We start from the raw sequence: 22,799 nt of genomic DNA, 5'->3' as shown, positions 1-22,799 counted from the left end.
ATATTTGCAATGGGAAGGGGCAGTAAAGGAGGATGGAAACAGGTTGGGTTCACTGGCATAGTAGATGGATTTAAAGCTGTTTCAAAAAAAACTAAGTTTTTATAGGGTTCTTATTTGGTTCAAGCAAGAAAAAGCTTTTAGGGGAGAGAGTGTGGAGCCTAGACCTGGTATCCAAGACAAGACTGAGAACTGGTGATGATATACAGTGGATTTATGGCAAATTGGCAGCTAGTTGGAAGTCAAATGTGTGCTGGCAGTAAAAGGTATTTTCAACAGTTACTTTCACAGGGTGACTTCTTGCAAGATAAAAAGGCTACCGGGGTCCTTACATGCAGATATAGATTTTTGGAGTCATCTGTGTCCAAATGATTCTTGAACTCAATGGGAGCTGATGAGATCACCATGAGAGAAACTGTAGAGGAATAAGGGGACTCCAGAAATAGTTCTAGGGAGCTCTTAGGAGCCAAGATCTAGTTAATGAACCAACGATGGAGACTGAAGAGTGGGATCAGCAAGGAAGAAAGAGAGTAGCATCACAGAAACCAATGGAGGAGAGTGGATCTGAAAGGAGGGAGTGGTCACAGAGTCCAAAGCAGCAAAGAAAGCAGACACATCTTATTGATGGGGCTCAAGCCCTAGGGAGATTATTTTGGCAGCTATGGGGAACATGAATTAGAGAAAGCAGGGAAGGCATGCTCTTCATATTTTTTTTTCCAAAACATTGACAACACAGGAGCAGTCACAATCAGGCAACTTTAAGTTCCTTAGGATGTAGTTTGTCTAGGTCAGATAGTTTAAAGTAATTGAGGGCAGCATGGGATTCTGTTACTAATCCCATGCTTATATTGCACCGCAATCCCCTGTCAGCCTTTTGGATCTATATTTTCTAGTCTGAAGATCATTTTTCTCAGTAGAAACAGTGAAGCAAAATATGGGTTGAACATCTGGGCCTTCATCAATCTATTGCTTTTATCATTCAGTTTAATTCATTAAATATTTATTAAATATCTCCTTTGGGCAAGGCAGGCTCTCAACATATACTGGCTATATGACCTTGAGCAAGTTATTTAATCTATCAGTGCCCACAGACAATTCTCTCAAACTAAATACTGAATACACAATTGAAATACTAAGTCCAGACTAAAAACACTAGTAGAAATAGATACACATATAACATATATAATATATTTTTACATTTGCATAATATGTACTATATCATATATAGATGTATGTATATCTGTATATACATATACATACACACAAACACACGCTCATGGTATGATCAAATTAGTACAGAACTGGAATAGAAGCCAGGAAGACTTGAATTCAAATCTTGTCTCTGACACATACTGGCTATGTTACCCTACTTAAGGTAATTCTTTACCAAGGAGTTACCTGTACCAATGAAGTGATAGCAGATCCAGGCATTATCCCCCGATGTGCACCTATTTGCATATATACATATGTGTGTATGCCCAGAGCCCTGTGCTACGTAAAACGGATACAAAGACAAAGAGCAAAACAATTCTTGCCCTCCAAGAGCTGACATTCTTCTTGGGTACCACAAGCTGATCATTCATAATTGAGAACCCTAACCTTTCTTCTGCTTTTCTTTTGCCACCAATGCCAATTTTAAAGAATCTCTTTTTGCCATCTTTATCATTCAGGTTTTAGCATCCTTGACGTTTTTGACAAGATCTTGTTCCATAGCTCAGCACAGTGCCTGACACATAGTGCTAGCCTAATAAATGTTTATTGAATGATTACTCTCTGTATTCATTCTTGGTTATCAACCTTTGTGTCAATCTTCTGTATACGTTTAACTCTAAGTCAGTCATTGAATTTCCTAGGTAACCTAGGTAAACCCTAGGTAAACATTTTCCCCTTTGCTTCCCCAATGGAATTATGTTATTATCAAGAAAATTTCGCGTTCTAGATGTTCTAATTCACCTTGAATTGACTTCATCTGTATCATCCTGGGACATGGAATTTATCTACCTTCTCTTTTAACTCTTTGAAATTCACTTTCACAATTTCTACGGGAAATGTCAGACGACACTTTGTCATCTACCACACATTTTAAATTTCTACCAATTACACTTTGGCAACTAGGTCAACCTTATTAGATAGATTACATAGAGGGCTGAGTCTGGAGTCAGGAAGACCCGAATTCAAATTTGGCCTTAGATACTTACTAGTTGTGTGACCCTAGGCAAATCACTTAATTTCTGTCTGCTTCAGTTTCCTCAGATGTAAAATGGGGATAACAGCACCTATTTCACAGGATTGTTGTGAGGATCAAATGAAACAATATTTATAAAAGCTCTCAGCACAACGCCTACCACATAGTAGGTGCCAAAAAAATTATTATTCCTTTTGCCCCTTTCCCCCTTCTCCAATAGTCAGAATTAAACAAAGAAAATAGATACCCTAATTGATTCCATCACGAAACTACCATCAAGGTAAATTAAGAATTTCTTACCTACTGATCTTTGGTTTTTTGTTGCTGTTTGTTTGTTTTAGTACAGCAAGACTTCCAAGCAAATGTCTGGATAGTTAAAACACCCAGTCACTACTGTTTTGTACCTCCACTTTAATTTTGTGATCTACTTCCTGAACTTATCATCACATTTCTAAAAGCCTATAATATACCCCTATGGCCTCATCTTCTCTTCTCACTTGCCACATTTATCCTCACCCAAATCATTGTCTCTACCATGCTTTCCTCCAGCAGAATCATGAATATTGCCATAGGAATAGGATCAAACATTTACAGTGGGAACCCTTTCATTTTGTAGATAAGAAAATTGAGGCCTAGAGAACACAAATTACTAAGACAAAATCTCATGGCAGGGAGGGGGTCAAATTAGGACTTGAGCAAAGGTCTTCTGACTTTAAATCTGAGTGTTTTGCCCATTGCCCCAAGCTAAGGGCTACTCAACTGTCCTTTGTCAGCTACTGTTTCTTTTGAATAAGACAACCCTTGCCAAAGTGATATCCCAGTCATGAGTCAAATTCAACTAAGTTTCAGTAACATCATAATAACTTAAGATTTCTTTTCTGTTTATTCTTATTATGATAGCTGACATAAAACACTCTAAATGTTACAAAGCATTTTTATGTATGTTATCTTACTTGATTTAAGCCTCTGAATAATTGTTCTTAGAGGATTACTAGAAAGGGTTATTTTTTTTGCTGCTTTGTCTTCCAAGGAATCATGAATAATTTTAAAGTACAAAAGGGAAAGACACTGTTGGAATAGAGTCCGTAAGGTTGCGTGTTGTCCTACTGAATCAAATACTTTTTCATAATATGCACAATAGGATCTTATATTCCTATAACTTTCAGCAAATTACAACGTGGTAAAGATGTATTCCAACGTTGACTATTTCTTGAAAAACCTTGGTTGTTCCCTACTAACATTATCATTAAGAATGCCCTCAATTCATGTGTAGATGATGCTTACAAAGAAATTATACAGATGGAAGAGTAGCCATATCAGTTGGTGTATTGTTAATGCAATGGGAAGATGGTTCCCATACATAAATAGGCCATGTGACCCATCAGAGTCATGCGAGTCTAAGTCACATGAGTCTGAGTCACATGGAGCCTCTGATGGGAGGACCTTGCCAAATGGATGGAGCAGGAAGAGCAAGAAGCAGGAAGCAAGACAGAGCAGTCAGAGCTGGGAAACAGAGAACAGACAGAGGAACTAGCATGAGTGAGAGAGGGAATGATTTTGCTTAAGGGTGTTCATTTGTGGGAAGGCCTGAGGGAGAGAAGGCTTGGGGACAGCAATGCTCTTTTTATTGGCAATGTGTATAGTAGACTTCTTGGTTACTATGATGGATTCCTTTGTTGCTATGATGGATTTGGCTTTCTGGTGTTTGAATAAATGTTTTGGTTTCATCTTCCATGGAGAGAGTCTGCTATATTTTGCAATTCAGAACTGTACCGGCATATTCATAGCAGCAGCCACAGCTGCTGCGGGCATAGCATTGGTGCTATAGTTGGTAGTTATGGATGATAATAATAATTATAACAACTACAACATCTAGTATTTATATAATGCTTTAAGATTTGCAAAGTACTTTACAACTATTATCTCATAGCACTGTTACCAAAAACAAGTGATCAAACTAAGCAGTGGGACACATGGTGCCAACTTTAGTGCAATAGAGTGTTCATTATAGCAAAGATATGTGTGGGTTGATTGGGAAGCAATATAGACATAAACGGGAGTAATTTTAATTGACATGATGATTCCCTGTCCCTCTCTTGTCACTTCTGCCCCCAAGCCAGATACAATATTACCTTGTTTGGATTTCTCCTAATATTTTCTTTTTGTCTCTGTCATGTACTTAATGGAAAATGCTTGGGGAAACCTTATAGCACTTGATGGAAAGAATAGACAGTGCTTTTTAAAACCATGATGACTACGATTTTGTATTAGCTATTAATCTAGATGCCACCTTCTTGGCTAGATTATAAGCAGAGAACTCTGATATGCTCATCTTTGTATCTCACAGAGCCCCTAGCACCTGCAATTTAATCAGGATAGGCCATCCTTTGTGAGATAACTACATATTGTCTTAAGGTTGGGGCCCTTAACCATTTTTTTTTTTGTCTCAAAGACTCCTTTGGCAATCTGGTAAAACCCAGCTACCCCTTCTCAGATGCTTTTAAATTCATAAAGCAAATGACATAGGATTATGAAGGAAACCAATTATACTGAGATATATTATACTGAAAACAATTATACTAAAATCTATAATTAAAAAGATAAATTCATATACCCCAGGCTAAAAGCCCCTGTCAAAGAACATTGTCTAAGGCACTTAGAGGTAAAGTGATCTGTCCATGGTCATACAGCTAGCCTGTCTCAGAGTTGAGACTTGAACCTGTATTAAGTCCAAACCCTGCCCTCTAACCACTATTTCATTCATTCGCCTTGCACAAAATATATCATCAAAAATGTTTGTCGAGTGAATGATTATTATGCTTGAAAACAGCTAGAAGTAATACGGAGATAACACAGACAAAGTCTAGTTTTCTGATAGAAGAAAAAAATGAGATAATATGAAATAACACAGGATGTCTGCATTGCCACTGGGACAGAGAAACTTTATCTCACTATTGGGATATCCATGTAATATCAAGGCATGTGACCACCCTTCTGATCTAAATCCATAAGAAATCAAATGGAAGCAAAATTAAGAGTCTCCTAAATACTTGTTTTGGGGAATTTGGCGGTTTTTATTTGTTTTAAATTGACTTCAGTGTTTCTTTTCCTTCAGAAGAATTGGACTATAACCCATTTAAATTCACCTTCACAGAATTTGTCCTGTTTTCTTTACCATTCATTACACTCCTATAATAAGTTTTTCTAATGCTCACATGTGGGTATCAGATGGCAGAATACTCTAATATATGGTGAAATCACTGGTTTGCTGTTTGCTGTTTGTTCTCAATCATTCATCTAATGAGATGGAAATTTCATGTCTACATGTGCTGCCCATAACATGATATCATCTCCTAAAATGACTTTTGAAAATTGATTTTTTTACCCTCATAGAAAAGGAGGCCAATGCTTAAATGGATTGTGAAAATAAATGATTAGGCTGAGAACCTAAGCTATCAGAAGGCCCTTTAGAAGAAACAGGCAACTAGCCTTAAAGATCATAGGACCATAGATTTATCTAGAACAGACCTCAGAGGCATTCTAGCCTCTAACCTTCTAACCTCTAACCTCTAGCCTTCTAATCTCCTCATCTTACAGACATGAAAACTGATGCCCAAAGAGGTTATTTGATAACACAAGTTCACACAAGTAAAATAAGAAACAAATACCTAGTTTGAACCCTGGTTCTCTGACTCCAAATCCAGCATTTCCCCCAATGCACCAAAATGCAGAAAGAACAATTTAACTTTGGTTGGTCAATATTGCACACTGGAATTTGGAATGGTTTCAGTAGGAAATAAATGTCCTCTATCTAAGTATGTGGGTATCAATCACAGTAACACAGTATAGAGGCCACTTTAGCAACTGGGAATAATGTTGATAAAAATCAGCTTGGCAGTATGATTAGACAGTTGGTTTTGGAGTCACAAAGTCTTGAGATTGAAGCCTGCCTCAGACATTTATTGTGTGACCCTGGATAATTCACTTTACTGCTCTCTGCCTCAGTTTCCTCTTCTGTAAAATGGACCTAATAACAGCACTTACCTCACAGGGATGCTGTGAGGATATAAGCAGAGAGTATGTAACATGTTTTGCAAACCCTAAAAACACTGTATAAATGCTAGCTAACTATTATTTAGGCTACTAGAAAAGTTTTTCCAGGCAGAAATATGTTAATCTTTTGACATCATAGTGAAGAAATCACAAAACATCTAAGTTGGAAGTAATCCAAGCAAAGTCATCACATCATTATTTAAAGATGAAAATGTAAGAAGGAAAAGAAATAGAGGAATGAAAATTATCTAAAAAGATTACTGTAATGAGGGTAATCATGAATCCCTCCTCCCCACCATGGCTATATAGAAATGGCTAGTGAATATATCCAATCAAGCATGCACAAAGCTGAGTTCCTTAGGACACTTTGGGAGAAATCCCTTGATTGCCATGATAGCAACAGGGAGAAGGAGAAGCACCAAAAAAAAAAAGGATTGGCCATTGTGTCAGGAAAAGCTGAACGCTCAGTTGACTTTAAAGGGAAGGACAACTTTTGTTCTATCACCGTCGGATGCGTGTGTGGGGAGGCTCAGTGAGGATCACTCATTACTTCCTGTGAGGGAGAGGTGTCTCTCTTGGGAACTATGACAGCTACTCACACATAGCAGAACACGTGCTTGTCAAAATGAGTCCTCATTGACATCTCAAGACCCTACTTATTGAGTTCTGTATTTCTGCCCCTGAGTGCAAATGACTGAAGTGTGACCCTGAGATGGACATTTTCAGCCTTAGAGGCAACCTCATGAATTCAAGGAGGTAGGTGCCCTGGGGATTTTAGTTAAGGTTGATTGGCAGTAGGAAGTGTTTTATGCAACTCTGTCTTTCTGTATTAGCAAGCACCTAGCACACCCAGGCTGGCCTGCTAGCACAAGGTTTTTGATCTGCCTTTGTAAAAGACAGCTTCAAAGGGGCTAACAATTAAGCAATGCAGACTTTATTCTATCTAACCTTCTCACAAGGGCTGCTGAGCACCAGTTCCTACAGCAGTATCTAATAACCCTTCTCGCAGGGGCTGGCGAGAAGAGGGGGCAACTCTCCCTATATCTCAATGGGGCCAATCGAGACAGACACAACTTGTACATTCCCCTAAATCCTCACAAGCCTCAATGAGGGCCAGTAGAGGCAAACACAGATTCCCCCCAAACCTTGATGGGGGTTGATCAAGGCACACACAGCATCCTAGCTTGTACCTTTCAACCCTAAAGGTTCCCCACTGAAACAGTAAGGCAATAAACACCACATCAACGATGATCATGGATATGCCTATGTGGTTCTGTATCACAAGGTATGAGAGACTCTCCATAAAGAAGGTAAAAGAAGTAAAACATGTATTCAGACACCAGAAAATCATATTTCATGACCAAATGTTCAGCTCCCACAGCCAGTCAGCCCACTTTATCATAACACAAGGGAACTTAAAACACCATATAACAGCCTGTAACCTTGCCATCCAAAAACCTCTCTGACCTCCTGCTGGGGTCTTGCCCAAAACAAACTCACAGCACAGCTAAGTCAGCCTGTTCAGTTCTAACAATCACAAGGGCAGCCACCAGCAGCCATAACATCTTTCTCTCTCTCCCTCAGCATTTTCTGTGTCATAACTTCCTTTCCCTGTCAGGAAGCTCCTCCCACCCAGTACCTTAGGCTTCCTGTGATATAAGCAGGTCACATGGCCCATTAATGTGTGGGAAAGATCTTCAAATCAGAATTGCTATTACATCCACTCACTGACCAGTGCCCACCAGCTTTGTACTTGAACTCCACCCCTCCAAGGTCCTGACCTTTACAATCTATATGGGTCATGGTGGGAATATTTTGAACCATAGAACTCGTGTCTAACACCTGGGGACAAGACATTGTTACGGCCATGGATCCTGGAAAACCAAACACCTTACACTTACAGGAGATCATCAGCAGTGAACGGATGAGCCCAAGCCCTGGCCTGACTTGCCAAAACCACTGGACTTTGCTGGAATTGTTCACATAATAGAGACAAGGTAGAAGTGAAATATCTGTTCAACAATCACAGAAGGTTTCATGTTTTGATATTTTAGATATCAACCAGTTAGATATCCATGCCCTCCATTGATTGTCCTATATATCTCTTCTTGTTCATAGCTAGACCCCTTGAGGAGACCATCTACAGTTGGAGGACTCACTCCCTTTCCTCTCACTCTCTCATTAACTCTCTGCAATCTGGCTTCTGACATCATCATTCAAGACAGTGCAATAGCAGTTACAGGTTGTTGTTCCATTTTTTTTTCCTTACCAGTGTGTGCCCATGGCTTTTTTTGTCTGTTATTTCTCTTTTTTGTGAAGGAAATGAATAGCTGTCCTCAATCTGACCTATAATGTATTTAGAGTTCCATTCAAATCCCTTTTCTGGAAATCCTAAACATGAACCAAACCTACACTTTAAGCAATTTTCCAACAGAGCTATTAGGTGGAGGTATAAAGAGCCAATGAGGTGGCACGGTGAACAGAGTACCTGACCTGGAGTCATAAAAATTCATCTTCCTGATTTCAAAACTGGCCTCAGACATTTACTAGCTGTGTGATGCTGGGCAAGTCATTTAATCCTCCTAATTGGTGCCCCTGCTTCCAATCTCTTCCCTTTCAGATAGCCCTTCACATGGCTGCCAAAGTGATCTTCCTAATTCAATGGTCTCCTCATATTACTCTCTTCCTCAAAAGCATTCGGACATGAAGAAGAGTGCTGAAGCTATACCAACAACTAAATTTTCAGTGTGAGTATTTATACCTCAGAAATCATCAAATGTAAAAAAATCCAGTGACTGATGTATTTTTTGTTGATTGTCTAGACCAGAGGTAACAAAACTCAGGGCCCATGAGGCCTACAATAATCCTCAGTGTAGCCTGAACCTGATTAAAAAGTAGTTCTTATCTGATCTGAATGTATATACATATGTATATATATAGATGTGTGGTGCTCTAATATGCTGTCCATAGGAGACTCATGCTTGGGCTAGTGGCCCCCATTTCTATTCGAATTTGACACCACTGTCAAACTAGTAGTGTGACCATGAGCAAATCTCTGACCATTTACCTCTGACTTTAAAAAGTCACAGAGAAAATGTTGAGAATGCAGATTAAATTTAAAAGTGTGTCCTGAATACATTGCTTGTCAAGAGCCTGTCATTAAATGTTTACCTGCACATCTATGCTTTCAAAGTCTCCCCATTGCCAAGAACATAAAATACATACTCCTTACCCTCACATACAGTGCCTTTTGTAATTAGGTTCCAACTGACTTTTAGGTTGTAGAACCTGCAACTCACACGTGGATCAGATGTTGTTTGTGCCAGTGAGAAAGGACAGTCATAGTACAGAAACTGAAAAGTAATCAGTCCAATTTAACCAAGAGTATGCTCTATGGAATGCCTGTAACTGGCCATCTGGCTTTCACCTGAAGGCTTCTGATGACAAAGAACCCTTGGCCTTGTGAAGTAATCCAATGCACTTTTGAATAGCTCTAATTAATTGTTACAATGAACTAAAATCATTCTTGAGCTTTCTTTCATTGCTTTTATTTCTGTGAGCTGGGGCCAAGTAAAGCAAACCTAAATCTCCTATGAAATGATACCTCTTCAAATACTTGAAGCCATCAGTGCTTTCCCTCCCTGCCCAGCACACACACACACACACACACACACACACACACACACACACACACATACACACTCTTCAGCTCATCAAGCTAAATGCCCCCAATTCTCCTATGGGACGGTCTTCCCTTGTCTCACCATTTTGTTAATATCTCTCCTAAAAGACTCACCTTGAAGCAAATACAGGAGATTCTAACAGGTCAAAGCAGAGTAAGGCTCTAGTATTCATTATTTTGGGTGGTTTATCTCTTTAAACACAGGTTAGAATAGCTATGCTCATAGATTTAGAACTGAAACAGACCATAATATGTTGTTTGTCCTTTGTTTTGAAGAGGGCCAGTGAAATCATGGGGTGATGTCTTGACTCTTGAGTTAATTGGATTTAAGTGAAGCAGAGTTGCACAGTCATCAGCCTCATTCTCTCTTCCATAAACATCAGAGCCCAGTGACAACACAAAAGTCAAGATGACTGGCAGGAATGGCTCTGGATGCAGTGGATAACCTTGGCACTTCCAATGTCTGACCAAGCTCTAAGTACTGCACAGTGCCTGCTTCCGCTGCCTTCATGGCCCATCAAAAGAAAATCATGACATCCACCTTTACCACAAAGAAAGTCTTCACGTGCTTGGGGAAGACATCCATCTAACTCAGTTACTCTCAGTCTAGTTTAGCCTGTCTGCCATGATAGTTTTGCAAGCATATAGCCCCTGGGCATATTATAGCTTCTTCACAGGTGAGAGCTGGGTTGCAGGTAGATACCAAAGGTGGATGAGCAGCCCTGAAAAGGGCTTGACAGCCCTCATGCAAGACATACTAGTCCTCCCTGAACACCCCATATACCCCTAACCATAACATGAATGTATAGAAGGATAAAATAATTATTTAAAAGACGTATTGTATTGTTCTCATGTGCCAAGCATTGTGCCATACATTGTGCAAATCACTGGCAGTACAGTCATTGCCCTCAAGGAGTTTACCATCTAACAGGGCACACAATATGTGGAAGGGAGTAGGGGCTGGGAAGGGACTTATGGCCTGGAATTCACAAAGACGATGAGTTGTTAACCAGCAAACCACAGCATATATAGCATGTTTCAACACTGATTAAAACCATGCCTGCGTGCGGATCAACCAGAAAAGACATAGGGCAGATGTAGGCAAGGGGCCCTGGGATAATCCAGAAGGAGGAAGAAGACAGAAATGGGGCTGGAAGGGCTCTGAAAACAAATTGTGTACCACATTGTTTTAGTAGGGTTTGAGCCTACTTAAATCACTCGCCCAAACAGCACACAGTTCCCAAGATCCCAAGAAAAATGTTAGTATTGTAATTCAGAGCACACTGAATTCAAGCACACTAAGGAAGTAAAACCTCTCCAGAATGTCATAGGCTTCTTGATTTGTCTTCATGCCACATGTTCCAGCTTTGAAGGACATGTATAGAGGAGAGAAGACAGCACTGACAAAGTTATCATTTGGTGATGTGATGAAGGTGCACAAAATGCTGTTGAAATCCCCTACTGAGATCCAAAAAAATGAGTGTGCCCTTTACATTGAACACTCCATACTGACCACTGGCCAAGCAGAACTGGTGCCTAATATACCCCATACTTATTGAATCATTCAAATTTTTTTTTTAATTTTATTTTGTAGCCTCAGTGGAAGAAGGAGAAGTGAAAGCAGAGGAGAAGGAAGGAGAAGGGACGGTATCTTTGCTCCTCTGTGGGTTCCCCTGGGGAGCAGCCTCTCCCTCCCCCTTCTCCACCATGGACTCAGAGGGGAAAAGTGAGCCTGATAATGATACAGAAGGCCCATACCAAAGATGTCTCTCTTGGATCTTCTTCACCTTTCTCATCTCAATATTCATCTCCTGATATTGCTGTTGTTGGTCACCAAGGCACCTCTTCTCATTCATCTGTGTCTACACAAAGTGATTGTTCAGTACCTGGCTCACACTATGATTATAACCACTCTAAATGTAATAGTAATGTGCGAATAGTTAAATCCAGAAATGAACAAATTGTTCTCTCCCACAAGAAACAAAAAGCCTGTTTAAGAAAAGAATGACATGTGATGAGCAAAAACCAAACAATAAAGGGACTGAAGGAAATTCATCCTCTGATATAAAACAAGCTAAAGGTTCCCATCAGATTTCTACCCACTATGAAGGTGGTTCAAAATTAGAGGTTTATCAGCTAAAAAAAACCAGCTAAAAAAATGTGTCTTCTTCCAAACCTGAATTTGAACTTAAGCTTAAGGATTTTGCTAAACTGCAAGGCTCTAAGAACAGTGACGTATCAGAAGTACAAAAGCAACCCAAGTGGGGACCTCTGAGCTCTAATGTTAGTGATTGTAATTTATTCCTCATAAGAAAAATGGCAAAACCTACATTATCAAAGGAAGAATTCATTGTGAAAGCTGAAACCACTACATCTGAGCCTGAGAATAGCACCAATTCTGCCTCTTCTACAAGAGAGCTATCTTGGACACCGATGGGTTATGTTGTTAAGCACCCGCCCTTAAAAATGTTACTTCATAGGCAAACACAAAGAAAACTGGTTCATCAGTAATCCATAAGAAAGTTTTACTGCATCATTCTCATCACCTGAAGTTCTAACTACCGATGCTTCCAACAAAGAGAAGAAAATAGCTCAGAATCCTAAAAAGACAAAAATCAACCATGTGTGTGAAAATGACCAGGAAGAATTGAGAAAGAACAAAAAAAAGAAAAGGAAGACTAAAGCAAATTATGAAAGTCTTATGTTCCAGGAGCCACCAAGGATTGAAGATATTGAAGAGTTTCCTAATCGGGCAGTTGCTGCTGAAAGAAAAAACAAATTGGAGCCTTCAAGACGTTTATCTAAACACCAACCAGAGGATTCTCCAGAACGTGTTAACCATACACAGACTTCTGACAGAAGAAACAGACCACAGTCATCAAAATTTCACTCTAAACAGCAACCAGAGACTACTACAAAAAAATTGGGGAGAAGAGTCAAATTCCAGTGAAGTTGGATTTGGAAGAAATTCTGGTTGCATTGGGAAAAAAGCAGCATTCACAGAATTCAAAACAGGCTTCCAAACCTATTGTAGTTTCTGTTGGTGAAGTACCAGTACTTTTCAAAGAATTAGCAACATGGGTGAAAAAATCACCAGTTAAATCAAATGATGCCTCCTCAGAATCCATTGGATTCCAGTTCTGCATTAATAAAAAAAGGCAAGCAAAGGGAAGTCCCAAAGGCCAAAAAATCAACATCCCCAAAGAAAATTATTTTGAAAGAGCAAGAAAAGAGAAAGCAGAAACATCTCTTGGAACAGCTTGCAGTTCCAGCATTTACTCGGAGGATTGAGCAAGATTTGGTGAATAATAATAATAAAATAATTGCAAATAATAATAAATCCCCTAACCAGGTTGCCCAGCCAGATTTTGGGCAAATACAAGAAACGGAAGCATCAGTCCCTGACTCTTCTACTGTTGAAGTGGAAAACACATCAGAAGAACCCCTAGATGAAATCCAACAGGATGTGGAAGTTTGCCCCATAGTTACACAGTCAGTTTCTCTTTTTCCAAAGATCCATAGCAGGAAATTTAGAGATTACTGCAGTCAAATGCTTAGCAAAGAAGTTGATGATTGTGTGATAGACCTTCTAATAGAACTGGTTCATTTTGAAGATCGTATGTATCAGAAAGATTCAGTAAAGGCAAAGACCAAACACTGGTTTCTGACACTCAAAAAACTAAAATGTGCTATTAATTCTCCTGACTGTGAAAAGAGCAAATCCAAAGGTGGGTCAGATGAGACATTGCATGCCATTATCAATTATGCCTGTGAACAGAATGTCTTATTTGTGTTTGCTCTCAACTGAAAAGATGTGGGGCAGAGTGTAAACAAAGTAGTAACAGTCAGTGGAGTGGGAATTTTCAGCTATAAAGGTGTGCAGGATCAATTTCACAAGATGATGGAGATTACAGTGGAAGCCAGACAGGCATATGAGGTTATGTTATCAACTTTAAACTAAGGGGCTGAAGCACTACAGACCAAGAATCCTCTACACTCCTTGCTTACTCTGCAGGGCCAGAGTTGCTCTTCAGAACTTAGTAAAACAACTGATGCAACAGAAGAGGATAAACCAAACAGTTTTCACTGTCTTCTGAAATTTTAATAATCCCTTCCAGATTTTGGCAATCTGCAAACTTGTTAACATGTGCAAGAAAAAATATTGAAGAGTATAACCCATATGCACTGGAGCTAGAGCAGTCTTCAACCACTGAAATGCTGAACTTGAATTTATGAGAAAAGAATATTTGTTTTGGGGTGGGGGAGGTAGGGAAAATATAATTATTTTGTGTTCTCTCTCTCATTTTCTCCTCAATTCTTTACGACTATTTAAAATATTTTGTATGAATATTTAATTTCAAAATTAACACAGAAATACAGACAAAAATTTATTTTGCGTTACAAACTTGATAAACATCTAAAAGAATTAAATTTACAATGATAAAAGCTAGCATTTATATGGTTCTTTAAAGTTTGCAAAATATTTTATAAATGTTTATCTCACAACAACCCTGAAAGGTAGGAGCAAATGTTGTCCCCATCTTACAAATAAAGAAACTGAGGCAGGTGGAGACTAAGTAACTTGCCCAAGGTTGCACAGCTGGTAACTATTGGAGGATGCATTTGAACTTATGTCTTCCTGACTTCAGGCCCAGTGCTCTATCTAATGTGCAACTTAGCCACAGAAAAATAAGAATTGTCTAGGAAACTGTAAATTTTAGTTAAATATAGTTTGAGATTTTCTATAGATGAATATGACATTTAACATGGTAATAACGAAGTTGACCTAATTGTCTATGTCCCCTTCTGAATTTACTTTTTACTCTCTTCTCTAAGTATGTTTTTATTATTTCATTGATATTCCTTTCCTTCTTTTTTTGCAACATTATCACTGCCCACCAACTTCTCCCACACCTCCACTCCCCCAAACATAAATGCCCTCCTTCATTAAAAAAAAAAAAGTAAAGTTAAAAAATGCAAAGTTCTCATGCACTGGAAGCTAACCAGTTCCCTCTCCCCCTACTATCTGCTTTGATTTTTTAAGTATGATCCTCCCAGAAGAGTATAATAGGAGTTAAGGGTTATTGTTAATGCTTACTTAAGAGCCTTTTTAAGTATTTCTTTTGCTGGAATGAAATAAATGTAGACTTGACCTACATTGTGCATTGAGTCTTTTCCTTCAAGGAGATTTGACATAAGCCAAACCTAAACTCTTGGGTTTTGTCATTGTTTGCTTCCTTTTTTAAAAGACTGGGTCTACCCAACTTGCTTAGACTGGAAGTTCAGACGCTACTCAGGGGTCTAATTTCACTATTAAGCTTCACTGGAGCTTTGACCTGCTCCATTTCAGGTCTGGGCAGGTTCACCCCTCCTTAGGCAACCTGGTGGCCCCTCAATCCCAGAAGCTTAATACCCTGATGTGCACTGATGACCGTTAAAGCCCAGGATTCAATGCAATTCAATAAATATTTTTTAAGTGGCTGCTATGTGCCAGGCATTGTGCTAAGCATTAGGGATACAAGAAGAGTAAAAAGACCATGCCTTCTCACAAGGAACTTAGGAGACTGAAACTATTAGCCATGTAGGGATAAGATTGATAACGTAGGAAGGGGTTATGAAGGGTTTTGAAAGCCAAGCAGACTATATCATACTTTATTCTGAAGGTAATAGGGGACCACTGAGTGACTCCCTGAAGTGGGGCAATGGTTAGAGCATGCTTTTAGGAAGGTTGGGGAAAATAATCAAAACTGTAGTCTGAAAAGGCTTGATGTTATGTGGGGCAAAACTCTTCATGAGAAAAGAGCTAACCAAAACATTTCATTGGAAACTGTTATCTTCAAAAGAAGGAGCAAGTTAGAGTTAGTAGGGAGCCTGGGGGAGGGGAGTGGCAAGCAAGATGGTTTGACTAGGTTAGAAAGTCATCTGACCTTGACAAGTTTTGAGTTTTGACCTCTACTTGGGTCTTAGACTTTGGACAAAAGGTTAGTCTTAAAAGATCATAGAATTAACCTCACAAAGGACCCTCAGAGTTCATCCAGCCCTCTCATTTTAACAGAAGCCTAGAAGAGTAAAATTGAATTACCTAAAGTCACATTAGTAGTAAAGGAGAAGAGATAAAGGTAGGAACTAAATCTGTGATTTCATTGGAATAAACTGCTGCAAGTTGTGAAATTTTCTCTCTCTCTCTCTCTCTCTCTCTCTCTCTCTCTCTCTCTCTCTCTCTCTCTCTCTCTCTTCCTCCCTCCCTCTCTCTCTCCCTCTCCCCCCATGCATTCTCAAAACTTTTCCTCAATTTACAATCTCAGGAGAGTAATCTGTGGGAACTGAGTTTAAGTGACTTGTCTAGGCTCACACAACTAGTATGTGTTAGAGGCAGGACTTCCTTATACTACACTGTCTTTTAGCAAAGGAGAAAGGGTCTCTCTTTTTTTTTCAAGATTTCCAGAACTTCCTGAATTTCCACAAACTTCTAATATAGTATCAGCTCAAGACAATAAAGCAATGAAGAACATTCCTACTTTATAGGATTTTTCCCCAGTCAGCTCACAACAATAATCCCTCAAGAAGTTTGTGAAAGCAAGCTAGATTTCTTCATAGACCCCCCACCAAGCCTTGTGGCTTTGGGATAGAGAATTATCTAACTTTGTGGGGGCACAAAATGGAAGCCCTAGAATGGCTGTAGGTTCTCAGAACTTGCCTGAGAGTCATGAAGGTGACCACCCAACAAGCTACACTGTCTACTGTTCAAGAATTCATCCAAAAAACTTCTATTGCTACGACTCAATAGATTTTAGAGCTGACCTACAGGGCAGAAATTCAGGAGCTGAGCCAGTTTTTTCGAGGGAGTAGCACTGCTTGGGAAAATAATCATTTTCGACGTTGCTTACCCTTCCACCCTTTCACTCCACCCCACGCCAACATTTATAGAATGACATCGCTGTCCTATGAGGGGGTTGTTGAGAGTCCTTCAGAAAGACCATTTCTTCTGTCTGGGTCAAAGAAGGAAAAGCAATAAAAATGTACGCAGTTTATAAAGTAAACAGAATTTTTAAAAAGAGAGATTCAGTTCTCAGGAAGGGAACTTCTCAAGTGAGTTTTATCTTTCTTTTCCTAGAAATCAAAATGAAGAAGTATACATCCCCACTAATAATAATTAAAATTTATATAATGCTTTCAAGTTGGCAAAGATATATACATATGTGTATATGTATACACACACATACATATATGTGTGTATATATATATATATATATATATATATACACACACACACACATGCATACATATACATGTATCTATATGGCCTCATTTGAGTCTTCAAATGATCCTAATAAGTAGGTACTATCAGTATCATTTTCCCTATTTTACAGATGAGGAAACTAAGGTTCAGAAAGGTGATTTGTCTAGGGTCAGGTAGCTAAAAGTCAGAAATCTAGTATTTTATCTATTGTACCTTTCTGCCTCTGAAATCTGAAAATGGTGGTGAAGTAAAAGCAGTTGTATATTTGGAGTCAGAAAGCCTGGATTTCAAGGCCCAATAGTTCCACTTACTAGCCACGTGCCTTGAAGCAAGTTCCCTAACCACCTAATAATATGTGTACTCAAGGTATTGTTGTGAGGATTCAATTAGATAATAGAAGTAAAGTAAAGCAGTGTGTGAATCATAAGATATCGTGTAAATGTCAACTAGTATTTCATTATTTTTATAATTATCCAATGTAACCAGGACAAATTGGGAAAATGAATGAAAACAAAAAATCTTCTCTTCACAATAATAACCAATAGAGTATCAGCATTCATAGTTGCATTACAACAAACCAGGACACATGAGTTTCTCTCAACATAGGACAAGAATACCATTTTCTGGATTTTCCCTCTCATATGTGCAGTGTGAGCAAACTTAAAGATAGTCAATTAGCATTTATTAAGGACCCACTATGTACCGGATACTGTGTTAAGTACTGAGGATACAAAGAAAGGAGTAAAACACACCCCTCTCAAGGATCTTATGAGGATTAGTTCTGAGGAAAGAATAAAAATCAAGACCAAAGACATAAGTGGAGAAAAACACAAGCCTAACAATAATAACCTTAAATGGGAATGGATTAAATAGTCATATAAAGTGAAAGAGAGTAGCAGTTTGGATAAGCATCTGACAAGCATCTGTACATAACAAATATATTTAAAAGCTATAGACACTTACAGAATGTAGATGAGAGATTGGAACAAAATTTACTATGCATCAAGTGAAACCAATAAAAGCACCAATGGAATAAAAAATTCAAAATTCACAATATAAACAATGAAACTATCATTTGTAAATATAGCAAATATCATAGACTCTAAACTTATAACAGAAAAAATTGATACCCTTAAATTCACCTACTTAATTTCATGAGCATATCTTTTATTCTAGGACCCAGTACTATTCATCTGCTTGGTCTTTTTCCCAGATGTCTAGAGTTACCCTCTTAGTATGGTTAAAAGATCCCTCTCCTGAAATCCTAGCAGCCTTTGTATCTTAAGATAGAATTAATTGCCTCTACCTCCAAATCCATCCTCAGATAAGCACTTTTAAAACTCTCCTCAAATTCATGAAGTAGTCACAAAGTACCCTTAAAGAGTCAAGGCTCTGTCCTGCTGTAAACTTTGAAATCTTCCTTAAGGATCAGAATCTCATTCTATCCTAAAGCTCCCACAGGCTTGGAATGAGAGAAGCTTGGAAAGATCCTCTGCACTCCAAAAGGAAGCACAGCTGCTATGGAGAAAACTGTACTATTTAACTGTCCCCAGTGTCTTAGGTTACATTTGGAATATGTCATGATGTTTATAAGAAACAGATTGGGGGGGGGGGGGAGTCTTTCAGTAGAGAACCAGCCTGCTGAACTGTCAGCAAATGTCCTGACAGATTCATAAAAGCAAGAGCTGGTTAACATGTCCTGTTGTGGGCTAGAGTACCCTTAGGGTAGCTCTTCATGCTGCATGAAGAGAGGGAGCTGACAGGAGCCTATGTTAGGAAGATCCCCATACTTCCTATATATGTAATAAGGCAGGATGACTCCATTTCTCCTTCAATTCAAATCAATGAACATTTTTAAATGTCTTCTATGAGCAAGGCACTGTGCTAGGTTTGGAGGATGAAGAGATAAAATGAAATAGAATAAGAACCTGTCTTTATTCTGGTAGATGGGGATAGAAAGTGAGAGTATATAATGAAAGCTCCTGATACCTAGAATATTCTTCCTGCTTATCACCTCCTTTTAGAACCCTAGCTCTATTCAAGGATCAGTTCATATATTACTTCTTACTCAAGGTCACAAACACAGCAAACTAAAAGTATGGTGGTGCCTTTGACAGAAATATGGAAGTCCAGAAGAGGGATGGGTTTAGGGGTAAAGATAATGGGTGAGGACCAAATTGAGGTCAGTTAACATAAATTTGGGATGGACCCAATCAGCTCAGTTGCGTGACTTCTTCCAGTTGTCTTAGACTGAGGAACTGGAAAGTTAGGGTTTTTGAGGGAACATCAAAATGTAGGTTGAAGTCTTAAGGTTTCTCTGTGTGTCTCTCTTTTCCCCTCCCCTCCCCTCCCTTTTTCTTCCTTCTCCTTTCTCTCTCTCTCTCTCTCTCTCTCTCTCTCTCTCTCTCTCTCTCTCTCTCTCTCTCTGTCTCTCTCTCTCTCTCCCCCCTTCTCTCTCTCTCTCTCCCTCCCTCTCTCTCTCCCTCCCTCCTCTCCATGTTATATATCCATTAAGTTGCTAAATCTTGCATCTCTCACACCTAATTCTTTCCAGCTACTCATGTGGCCACCACCCTAGTTCAGTGTTTTATCACTTCTCCCCTGGATGATTGCAATATATCCCTAATACATCTCTCTTCCTCAAGAGTCTTGCCTACAGAATTCATCGTACACAAAGCTTCCAAACTGATTTTCCTAAAACACAGGTCTGATGATGTTACTCTTCTATTTAAAAAAATTCCAGTGTATGCCTATTACTTTTAAATTCAAATATGTAACCTCCTGGTATTTGAAACCTTTCACAACCTGCCTTTATTATTCATTACTCTCTTTCCTATTCTCTGCAGGTCAGCCAAACTGTCATCCTTACTGTTCCTTACATGTCACACTCCATCTCCTGTCTCTATATATTTGTATTGACTGACTTCCCACACCTGGAATATACTTATCTCTTGTAATTATTTAATAACTCTGATCAGTGGAGTGTGTTTCTATGTCTCAAAAAGCCTGCTGATGACACATGATTCCTACTGCTTGGCAAACAGGTGATGGATTGTAGGTGTAGAATGAAACATACAAAAAGTTACAAAAGAAAAGAAAAAAATAAAGAAGTATGAATTAAATGTTTTTTTAAATACATTTAAAAGAGGAAAAAGAAGGAAGTACAAAAGGGGATACAGCTTGTTGTTTGTCCTTCATTCTCAAAGAAGACCAACAGATAAACATAGAAGTTGTTGGGACTCATGTTAAATTTAATCTGCACTTCTAAAAAACAAGATGTATATAATAGAGGTCCATGGTTTTATGAAGCCTCTTTTTATCCTTAGCATGTGCCACATAGTAGGTACTTAATATATGTTTATTGATGGACTGATTAGCCCTCCATGCTCTGGTTTTTTGTTCTTCATATGAGAAAATGTTTATATTTATGTTCATTGATATTTTTAATTTAAAAAAGAAAATTTTTAAATTTGTATATAATTGAATTTTATGATGCCATAAGAAATTACAATTATGATGGATTCAAAAAAACCTAAGAAGGTTTACAACAATTGATGCAGAGTGAAATGATTAGAACCAGGAAAACAAAGAAAGGCAAAAGATAATACCTGCTCTCAAGGAACTCACAGTCTTTCAGAAGTATAGGTACATCTTCACCACTGTTTTTGAGAGAAGAGGATTTTCCCCCCAATTTTCTCAAAACATAGTACAGTCTGAGTGAGGAGTTATATGACACTGATGCTCCTGAGCAGTATTTGGAAGATATACTGCTTTCCCCATGGGAATACTGGCACATTGCAGCAGAGAGAGGGGGCATGGTAGAAAGGCTAGGACAAAAGCAACTACTTTGGTGATCTTTTGGTTAAGACATCTAGATTCGACAACTTCTTTGGGGAGTTCTGCTTTAGGTAGTGCCTCTTCTTGTTCAGTCAATCAGTTGTGTTTGATCTCTTCATGATCCCATGGGTCATAGCATGCCAATACTGTCCATTGGGTTTTCTTGGCAAAGATATTGGAGCAGTTTGCCATTTCCTTCTCTAGTGGATTAAGGCAAAACGAGGTTAACTGACACAGCCAGGTCATAGAGCTAGTAATTGTCTAAGGCCGGCTTTGAATTCAGGTTTTCCTGACTCTGGAATCAGTGCTCTATCCACTGAGCCATCTTAGCTGACTTAGTGCCTCTTAGGACATGGTTACGTGCCAAGAAGGAGACGTAGTTCCAAACGTTATTCTTATGAGGAAAGTTAAATATCATTTGATGAACTGACATGTGGATCTCTGGTCTAGGACAAACTATGAGAAAGCAATAGGCCCACCTGTGAACAGCAAAGGTTAATTTTCTCCTATGAAATATCAAGTTATATCGTTGCCTCTGGCAATGGTGAGAAATCTTTTAGCAAAGGCTCTCCAAATACTCATTGGCCCTATTAAATGTAAAGTTTCTTTTTCCAGAACTTCTTTACTACTTCAAGAATAGATGATTAGATGATTAGAATAGATGATCCCTGGTCCTTAGTCCCTCCCACACGAGGAGTGGTGCCCTCTTTCTCCTTCCTTCCCAAGTCGACCACCCCCACAACCAGGCTCTGCAACTGTGGTGAGAAGGGAAAAGGAGAGGAAAGGGAAAATGAGGTCAGAAGCCAGTCAGCCAGCCTCTGCACTTGGTAAGTCTAACCTTCTATCAATAATTTTTATATGTGATTTGAAAATGCAATTAATATCATTTGAAGTTTATTGTTTGTGTTATTGTATTTCCAAATTGTAGTAAAATTCTCTTATGTTGTACAATTTGAGTGACCATTGTGAGCCCTGGGTGGGCAGAGACTAAACCGCAAAAGAACTAGGAAAACAATGTATACAATAACAAAATAATATCAAGATTCATCTGGAATAACAAAAGATCCAGAATATCAAGGGAATTCATGGGGAAAAAATGCAAAGGAAAGTGGCTTAGTCATACCAGATCTAAAACTATATTATAAAGTGGCAATCCTCAAAACTGTTTGATACTGGCTAAGAAATAGAGTGGTAGATCAATGGAATAAGTTAGGTACACAAGACAGGAGTAAATGATAAAGTAATCTACTGTGTGATAAACCAAAGACTCCAGCTTCTGGGATAAGTACTCGCTATTTGACAGAAACTGCTAGGAAAACTGGAAAATAGTATGGCAGAAACTAGGCATAGACCAACACCACACCATTTACCAAGGTAAGGTCAAAATGGGTTCGATTTAGACATAAATACCAAATACCAAAATCAAATTAGGAGAGCAAGGAATAGTTTAACTGTCAGATCTATAGAGAAGGGAAGAATTTATCACCAAAGAAGAGATAGAGAACATTATGAAATCCAGAATGGATAATTTGGACAGTATTAAATTAAAAAGGTTTTGCACAAACAAAGCCAATGCAAGATTAGAAGGAAAGCAGAAAGCTGGAAAACAATTCGTACAGCCAGTGTTTCTGACAAAGGCCTCATTTCTCAGATATATAGAGAAGTGAGTCAAATTCATAAGAATGCAAGTCATTGCCTAATTGATAAATGGTCAAAAGATATGAACAAGAAGTGTCAAATGAAGAAATTAAAGCTATCTACTTCATATGAAAAAATGTTCTAAATCACTATTGATTAGAGAAATG

General features: G+C 38.6%; 1 pseudogene; it reads left to right on the top strand.

Annotated features, from left to right (window-relative positions):
- Window positions 1-11,655: 11,655 nt before the first annotated feature.
- On the top strand, window positions 11,656-14,153 carry LOC118834425 (annotated as a pseudogene).
- The last annotated feature ends 8,646 nt before the right edge of the window (window positions 14,154-22,799 follow it).

Source organism: Trichosurus vulpecula, chromosome 1, assembly GCF_011100635.1.
Source record: "Trichosurus vulpecula isolate mTriVul1 chromosome 1, mTriVul1.pri, whole genome shotgun sequence".
Taxonomy (NCBI): domain Eukaryota; kingdom Metazoa; phylum Chordata; class Mammalia; order Diprotodontia; family Phalangeridae; genus Trichosurus; species Trichosurus vulpecula.
The sequence above is the reverse complement of the archived record's forward strand: the minus strand, read 5'-3'. Positions and strand labels throughout refer to the sequence as shown.